The following is an 8,490-nucleotide window of genomic DNA, read 5'->3' on the forward strand; positions in this document are numbered from 1 at the left end:
CTAGTCACCCCTGGAATTTACTATATATTAAAAAATTCTCAAATTCTACTTAATCCCATTAAATCCTATATATTATTGGTTAAAGATACAGAAGAAAATATTGTACCCTCCTATTATGCACAGTTAACTAAAAAAAAAAAAAAAAAGGTTTTCTTTATTATTCAATGTTATCCATAAAGTAAAAATCATTGAAATAAGTTTAGTTTCTCAGTTTGGAAAACTTATTCCTAGAAAAAATGAAAATCATTTATCATTTTAAATCATTTAGTGTCAAATCATTCAAAACTAGAAATCCCTACATGTATACTGTCCTATCAGTAGAAGATTTTTAAAGTCCATATTCATGCAGGGTTTTTTTGAGGGAGTCTTTCAAACGTTTGAAGGATGGGTTCAATTTTTCTGTAACAATACAGATTTAAATACAGTTCTTTATGGGAAATCATTATGTTCTGGAAGCAACTATTAATCTGAGAAATGAAGCATGAATATAAGACTTGATAGCCAGATTAGTCTCTAACACTAAATGTGTGCTGGTCTTTCAATTCTCCTAGTGTATGCCATAGCAACAAGAAAGTTATACAACTTCATTACATTATAAATGCCATCTCTTCAGTCTTAAATGCCTGACACAGAAACTTATCTGCAGTGACTGTTTTGAGTGGTTAATTATTAAGAAGTATGTATAGTCTTGTGTGTATGTATACGTATGTGTTTCAATGTACCAGACAAAACACAAATATCTAAATGAGTGTAATAGTCTCTTCCATATCAGTCACTCTCAGAGATTAGATCCTTATTCCAAATGATGCTACAATTGTCCACAACATTACTGAAACTCCTTTTCAGTCTATGGGTAGACCTGATTTTTAAGAAACCAAAATTGCCTTCTTAAAGAGGATCTGAATTTTAGAAATAGCCTGAAGTTATTTCTTATTTTCTTTCTGTCTTTCTGTCCTCTCTGAGTCATATCTGATAAATGAAATATCATGTCCTTATACCTCCTTTTCCCCTAAAAACACGGGGCAAATATATAGTACTGAGCTATTTTCATGTGTGGCTCTTAAATTGGCTTAAAAGGCAATTACCAAAATAAAAACAAAGTAGTTCCAAAAATATTTTGAGTAATGCTAGTATCATTGAAGTAAGTGTATAGATAGCTCCCAGGGTGACTAAAGTAGACATATTTTAGGTAAGTATAAAATAAATGTCCTTACTTTAAAGCAAGGATAGATAATTAACCAGGCCCCACACAATCTGGTCTCCTGGCCCCTCCCTTTACCTTTCTGACCCTATCTCCGGCTACTCTCTCATTCTAACCCAGCCACACCGCATCCTGTAGTTTCTTGCACAGTCAAGATCCTCTACCTCAGGGCCAAGGTACATGCCCTTCTCTGTGCCTCCACCCTGCTCCAGGATTATCTGCAAGGCTTACTCCCCCTCACCTACCTCAGGTCTTTCTCAATGAGGTGTGTTCTGCCACGCTCCTCCCATCCCATACTCACATCCCACCTGGTCCCTTTTCCCACTCTCTCCTTTATCTTCTCCCCTGTGTGTGTGTGTGTGTGTGTGTGTGTAACACTGTTCATTACAGAAATTTTCAAACATACACAAAAGTAGAGAGAATATGAGAAATCTCAGGTATCCATCATCTACCTTCAACAACTCGCAATACATGGCCAATCTTGTTTCATCAATGCTCCTCTCCCTTCCAAATTATTTTGGAGCAAAAATCCAGACATGATATTTTAATTCATAAATACACTAGATCTCTAAAAGTTAAGGCCGCTTGTTTAAAACCCAGAATACATTATCACACCTACAAAAATTAACAATTCCTTTTAATCAAATATTCAATGTCCAAACTTCCCCTATTTTTCATAAATACCTTTTTACAGTTCGCTTGCTCAAAGCAGGATCTAACTAAGGTCCATATACTGCACTTAGTGGATATGTCTCTGAAGTCTCTTTTAATCTTAGAGCTTCCTCTCCCTTTCTTATTTCTTATTTATTTCTTGAGGAAATGAGTTCATTTATCCTTAAAACATGAAATTTTTAATTTATTTTATTGCCTGTGTCTCAGAGCTTTTAATTTTAATTTGCGTGAATGGTATCAGCATCTAGACCAGTGCCTGACCCATAAAAGACAACCAATAAATACTTACTGAATGAATATTTGGCGTTCATGCCAAAAGTCCACTGCCCACCCAATAGCAGAAACTGCTAATCACAGCACTCTTTCCTGTTGAGTCTGAACTAGGACTCCCAGTTTTCTAAATATAGTCCAGGGAGCCACCACCAAGCAATCAGATTTGGTACCCAAGGTGAAATCTATTTGCTGTCCCTGCTTTACCTCCCTCCTTTCAAAATAAGTGTACTTCCATCTCCAAAACAGATTCAATGGCCCCTGTATGTTGAAATTTAGCTGAAGTTTAGCATAATAAATGACTGTATTTCTTGTCAAGTATGTGTAAACATTTCTCAGCTTATTTTAGACAATTTAGGGGAGAAAGCATATTGTAGCCAAAAAATGATACAAAAAGAAACTGCAGAAGATGGTGGGAAACTAGGGGTAATACATATTTTTAGAATTAGCAACATCCCAAGAGGTTCATTATAGAAGAAAAATCAGTAATAAATTCTTTGAAAAGGAAGTAGATTACATGTGTATTGAATTTGGAACTTTTTTTTAAAACTACAGGAATGGTCAAGATTAACTGGGGAATAACAAATGTCAGAATTTTCTCATTTACAGGCAACAACAACATATTCTATTTTTCTGTAAACGGTATTTTGAGGTGTATAAAAGTCTTACAGAGGTAATGCAAGTAGTACCATGTAAAATTCTACTTCTCTGAAACAGTTTATTGTGGCAAAAAAAAATTCTAAAACATCATGTATACGTTCTGAAAAAATAATCACATCTTCTTAGACTTACTTACAATTCATTTCTCTTGAATTACCTAACAAATCTCTTTTCCTCAACTTTATTTCTGAAGGAAGCTATGGTAATTGAAAGGCTCCAATCAGATGTTCATATGTTTTGATTACTTATTTCTATTTAAAAAGAAAAAAAATCAGAAATTCCCCGATGTTCACTCAAGAAATCTTTTTTTTTTTTCAATGTTTATTTATTTTGCAGAGACAGAGATAAAGCGTGAGCTTTGTAGAGAGGGGTAGAGAGAGGGAGACACAGAATCCAAAGCAGGTTCCAGGCTCTGAGCTGTCAGCACAGAACCCTACATGGGGTTCAAACTCAGGAACTATGAGATCACGAGCTGAAGTCGGATGCTTAACCGACTGAGCCACTCAGGCACACCTCACTCAAGAAATCTTGTATTTTCTCTTTATTACTTGCAAAGTAATGCAGCAATAACAACAAAAATTATGTAGGGTCTACTAAGGGTAACATGTTAAACAATTATTTTCAACCTCTGGAAAGAAAAAGAAGTGGTCTTTCAAGATAATGTAAGAAAAAGCTAGTGGCATAACTTGAAATTATATCTAGTTCTTTCAGTGACCAATATTTCTTGTTCTGAGATTTCCATACATTAGCATGGGGAAAATCTTCTCTGGCAGAGGCTAAACTTAAAGAAAAACAATGACCGCCTCCTCCCCCACTACCACATGTGTAAAAAAAAATCTCCAACAACCCAAATCCCTTGAAAGAATGATTTCTATTTACTTTCCTTGTGTAACATATTTAGAGGAAATCTGGAAAAGATGGCTAGAAATCTATAAACAGAAACTGCTAAGTGGAATTCACTGTTTATAGACTTTAGCTAGAATTTTGTCCCTTATATAATGCCAGGAATCTTTTATATTGTACTTTTTAAAAACATCTTCATCAGGTTTCTTTCTGTTGATTTTCTTCTTCCTTCTTTCAACTGGCTTTTAAATTTGTTTTATTCTCTTCAATGAAAAGACATAAACGTAACTTTTGGAATAACATGATTTTTTCCAAAGAAAGTCCTGGAACCAACCATCTTAATGCCATCATATACCTGATGTTTTGAAATTTTAATATACACTGCATAGCTAAAATATATGTAATAAAATAATCCATACAAGCCTTTCTGATTTCATAAATACTAGGATAGCTTTATACTGATGTGCAATGGCAAGATGTATGTGTGTGAGAATGTTAGAAAGATAGTTTTCAGGGCACCTGGGTGGCTCAGTAAGTTAACCACCTGACTCCTGATTTTGGCTCAGGTCACGATCTCTCGGTTCATGGGTTTGAGCCCAGCTTTGGGCTCTGTGCTGGGGCGCAGAGCCTGCTTGGGATTCTCTCTCTGCCTCTCCCCTGCATGTGCTCTCTCTCTCTCTCTCAAAAATAAATAAATAGACATTAAAAAGAAAAAAAAAGATAGTTTTCAATTCTAAGTTTGGGCTTAAAATCTTTATTAGCTCCAGAAGTTTCTGTGTGCAACCAGTTGTTCACAAAGCAGAATTGGCATAGAAAGTCCTTATCATCTGACCCACCGGACAGTATTAATGTGGCACATTCTAAGTGACAAGACTCTGAACATACAAGTGACATTACAACAACCTGAAAAGAAGCTGAAACGACGTCAAAGAGCAATGTACGGAGGCTTCCCCTTGAAACGTGCCTGTTTAGCATCTGGCAGTACCAGACTCAGTTCCCTACCCTGTACTTTTCTGCCATTTCTTTAAGGGGTCCCAAAGATATCAGGAAACCCGCAGTGCCAGCCTTGGCCAGTCGACACTAACTTCTGCCTTTGGACTCCACTGATTGAGCCAAGAGGTCCTGTTAGTAGCTTCCTTTAAAGTACAAACGCCTCTGGTAAATTTGGTTTGTAAAAGCTACAGAAAAAAGTTCATCGTAACCAACTGCAAGGTCACTGAAATGACAATTTTAAAGAGAGCACAGATTCTTCCCCTTCCCCTCAAATGTGTCACTAAGGCACAATTTCTAGCTTTTTTTCAAGTCAATAAGTACTACTATTATTGCATTACAGCACCTCTAAAACATTAATGAAAACCCGAGTGAACGTTTTCTCTTTAAAGTGTCAATTTATTAGATGAGGCATGAAAACCACTCCACTACATGCAACTTTCCGTACATTTAACTGTTCTACTTCCAATCGTTTGCTTTAAACTGAAGATCTCTTTAAACATCCCACAGGATGGGGACAGGTTAGAGGATTTGGGAGAAAAATCAAAAAAACAAACGTCTCACTTTCTTTTTCTGATGGAACCCCCAGGATCTAAAATCTGGGGGCAACTGTATCACAAAAAATTAAATTCAACAGTAATAGGTAAAAGTATTCACTACAGTTCTGATCATTATTCATCTCAAGAAATAAATAGTAGAAATGATGCTTCACTTAAATTTTTGGTACCATCCAGTTTGGTTCAACTACCAAAAATAAACTTGTCCTCAGAATTAAGCATTCTCTTCCAGAAGAGGCTGTTGGTGTGAATAAAAAAAACAAGTGGAATTCATATGATCTATTTGTACAATAAAGACAATGTTTTGCGATGTAAATTTGATCACTTTGAGAAAACATTTCCTGTTTTAAAGAAAACATCATAAGCTCAAGCAGAAGAACTGAAGAAACTAAACCTTCTCCACAATTCAAAAATTTAAATTCACACTACAATTCAAATTAAAAAAAAAAAAAAACAAACACCTTACATCTCTCCTCAGTTATAATACATATTCAAAGTAGAAAAAGACAAAGCCAGTTCTGAAACAAAAGATCAGCTGCTATGAAAACAAAATAACATTTTTGCAGAGAAGGAAAAGTACACAGCTTTGAACCAAAACAAACAGATGACCTTTTCATACACTTAAAGCTTCAGTTCTTTGCACATCGAGTACCTTATGGGTAAAATGCTCACTCAATTATTTGTTAACATACTGTTTGATGATTAAACGATGGGAAGTCTGTTGATGCTGTTAAAACCAAGATACATCTCCTCGTGTGTAGTGATTAAAATCTGTCAAATTCACATTAAAAAAAAAAAAAAAAAGAAAAACCCTCTGTCCTCCTGCTCCCCCATCACTGCACTCTTGCCTCATAAAAGACCTGCATGTACAAAAATAAAAGTAGATGGTGGGGTGGGTTTATGATTTACAGTATTTTCCACACTCAAAGCATTTTTCAAGAGTCCTTTGAGGTTTTAAGATTCAAACACTATGCAAGAATTATTGTTTGAACTACCTAACAATTACCCAGACTTCTTTTAGACTTCAGTTAACCTTTAACTAAAATGAGCATCTATAACTTTTCCACGGGGCATCGGAGAACGAGTTCTTACTCATAAATGCTTTCAGGTCCTCAGACACCAGGCGCGGTGGAAGATGAAGAGTATCCATCAATTAGAGAGCTCTTCCGGACCTCAGTTTACCCACTTAGGAATACGGGCGTATTAACTTGTTTCGTGGGGACCACGAAGGCGTAATTAATTAGTGTTTTTAAACGCTCTGAGATCCAGAGATGAAAGGAAATTCGAGAGACACGCAGAGAAGATGACAATAATCACAACAATAAAAAGAATGACTAACTTGGAAGTCTGTGTTATGTAAGGAAGGAGAAAGAAGTTAGCAGATTCGCACAAACAAAAGAAAAGCCCACCGCCCCCTTTGTTTCTCTTTCATTTCCCTCTTCCTTCCCGCCCCCGCGGAGCTCCCCTCCCGCAGCAGGCGGCCCCGCGCGGGGCGCGGGGCTCGGACTTGGCCGCCGCGCGCGGGGCTCCGAGGTGGAGGGGGAGGGCGCGCTGGGCCGGCTCCTGACAAAGGCGCTTCCTCCTGCGAGGGCGCGGGATGCGGGAGCCGCAAACTCCGTTCCCGGCCGCCTCGAGCGCGGGGGCGCGCAGGCGGGCGGGGAGAGCCTGCCGGCCGCCCCCGGCAACCGCCGAGGAAGTTGCGCGCCCGCCTTGCCCGCACCCCTCGTTGGCCTCGCCACCATCCCTTCCGTGGCCCGCCGCGGCCGCACTCACCGGACAATTGCTGGTGGCCGCAATCCAGCACGGCCCCGAGACCCGGAGCGAGGGGGTGAGAGGTGTGCGTACGCGAGGAGCGCGAGCAGACAGCCCAGCGTTCTGCCGCCGCCTTCTACACGAGCCGGCCAAGCCCCGCGAGGGAAGTTGGCCGCGGAGCCGAGCGCTGAGGAGCCGCGGGCGGAGGGAGAGGCACGGAGCCCGCTTTGTGGTGCGCTTCCGAAGGGCTCGAGGCAAAACCGAACGCGCGGCGCCGCTGGTGCTGGTGGTGGAGGCGGCGGCCGCGGCGGCGCCCCCCGACGGTCCCTCCGCCTCACACCGCTCTGGGTCACTGACACACACTCGGAGGGAGGGGAGGGGACTAGCAGGAGGGCGGGGCGGGAGGGAGGAGACAAGGCAGGGCCACAGCGGGAGGCGGTGACGCGGCGCCGAGTGGTCTCTTGGGAGTTGTAGTTCTCCGACTGAAGAAAAAAGGGATACATCGTGGTTGAGGAAGCGTCCCGGCTCTCACTGCACTGCGCATGCTCGGGGAGAGAGGCTCAGCCCCCCTGCTGTTACTATGGTCACCGACACACTGAGGAAGAGAACGTGTTCTTAGCTGCTGCTGGCTCAACAAGGGCCTTCTTGTCTTAAGGTGCTGTTAGGGACCCCGCCCTCAACTAGTCCTTCCTACTTCGCTCCACCCCCAACTTCTAACCTCACCACTTACAAGTGCCTACTGAAGTCTGACTTCCTGTCGATATTTCGGTCTTCCCTCCTGCCTGATTTTATGTCACAAATACCCATTTCCCTCCCTTCCCTCAAACGAGTCCTCTCTGCCTTAAATTCAAGTTTGTTTTTTACCTAAGACTTGTAGAGATGTAGTTGCTTCCAGTAACTGAACAATTAAGTGATAACTGTTAAGAACATCCACTGTCAGAATCCCATAATGTTTTCACCTAATTAGTCACATCAAACTTTAAGGCCAGCAAAGGAAAAGTTCAGGATATTAAGGATATTTCACTTGCTTGGTGTAAAATAATCCAGATTGGATTATTTTGAGGCCTATGACTTTTAAGAAATATTCATAAATTCAAAAGATATGGGAAGTTGAAAATGGTTTACTTTTTACATATATTGGCAAACTTTCATTTGGCAGTAACAAAAGTCTGAACCAAGGTCTGAGTACGCTGTTGGGCTGGTCAGCTAAGTCTACACCCATACAGGGCACCCAGGTGTGAATAGGTGGTGGAGGAGGGTGATGAAAGGCAGTACACAGTTACTGGATCTCAGAAGAACTACAGGCAACCTGTCCCAAACTCTTTTGGTTTCCTTCTCTGCCTGTCTAGAAACCCATACCCTGGAAGAGAAAAATTAATGTTTATAAATCAGAAACACATGTAGAGGAAGAAAAACTGAGGTTTTCAAATAGAATCTCAAGATCAGAAATCCTTGTGTTTGTAGACCACGTAAGTACTCATTTAAAAAACATTTACTGAGTTGGGGCGCCTGGTGGATCAGTCGGTTAAGCGTCTGACTTCGGCT

General features: G+C 40.4%; 1 protein-coding gene across 1 annotated transcript in view; it reads right to left on the minus strand.

Annotated features, from left to right (window-relative positions):
* Window positions 1-7,305, minus strand: part of PELI1 (pellino E3 ubiquitin protein ligase 1) — a 57,915-nt gene extending 50,610 nt beyond the window's left edge. The window contains exon 1 of the mRNA XM_045446233.1: window positions 6,967-7,305. The gene's annotated coding sequence lies outside the window, so the exon portion shown is untranslated. The remainder of the gene's footprint in view (window positions 1-6,966) is intronic.
* Between the last annotated feature and the right edge of the window lie 1,185 nt (window positions 7,306-8,490).

This window comes from Leopardus geoffroyi, chromosome A3 (genome assembly GCF_018350155.1).
Source record: "Leopardus geoffroyi isolate Oge1 chromosome A3, O.geoffroyi_Oge1_pat1.0, whole genome shotgun sequence".
Classification (NCBI taxonomy): domain Eukaryota; kingdom Metazoa; phylum Chordata; class Mammalia; order Carnivora; family Felidae; genus Leopardus; species Leopardus geoffroyi.